The sequence below is a fragment of the Callorhinus ursinus genome, unplaced genomic scaffold (genome assembly GCF_003265705.2).
Source record: "Callorhinus ursinus isolate GAN/ISIS: 27379988/994484 unplaced genomic scaffold, GSC_fseal_2.0 scaffold12, whole genome shotgun sequence".
NCBI lineage: Eukaryota > Metazoa > Chordata > Mammalia > Carnivora > Otariidae > Callorhinus > Callorhinus ursinus.
The window spans coordinates 80,244,091-80,244,729 of NW_027397074.1; positions in this window are offsets into that span (position 1 = coordinate 80,244,091).

Genomic DNA, 639 nt, shown 5'->3' on the forward strand with positions numbered 1-639 from the left:
TCCATGCTTTTTTCAAGACCAGCTAGTATCTTTAAAATGATCATTCTGAACTCTACTTCTGACATTGTACTAATGTCTGTATTGATTAGGTTCCTGGCAGTCAGTACTGCCTCTTGTTCTTTTTGTTGAGGTGATTTTTTCCTTCTTGTCATTTTGTCCAGAGGAGAATAGATGAATGAGAGAACAAAATGCTAACAGGGTAACAACGTCCCCAGAAAATATACACTAAACAAATCAGAAAAGACCTGAAACCGGGGGAAAAGAAAGGGAAAGAAAGAAAAAAGTAAAAGAAAAAGATAAAAAACAGAAACAAAACAAAACAAATAAAGCAGAGTATGATCAAATATGATCAGGCTGGTGCATAGATTGGTGCCACACATTAGATTTGGGCGTACTTTGGTCTATTAGAAGAACGTGCCTCCCAAAATTTTAAAGAAAGAAAAACTTATGTATGTACAAAAATAAGTGTTAATACGATGAAGGGTTGGACTATGACTGTAAAGATGAAAATTATAAAAGATTTTATAAAAGGAATTGATAAGATAAGAAGTTGTTTGAAAAAAGAAAGAAGAGGATTTAAAAAAATAAAAGGAGAGAATGTGATCAGTCAGGAGACTAGAACAAAGCCATACACTAGAG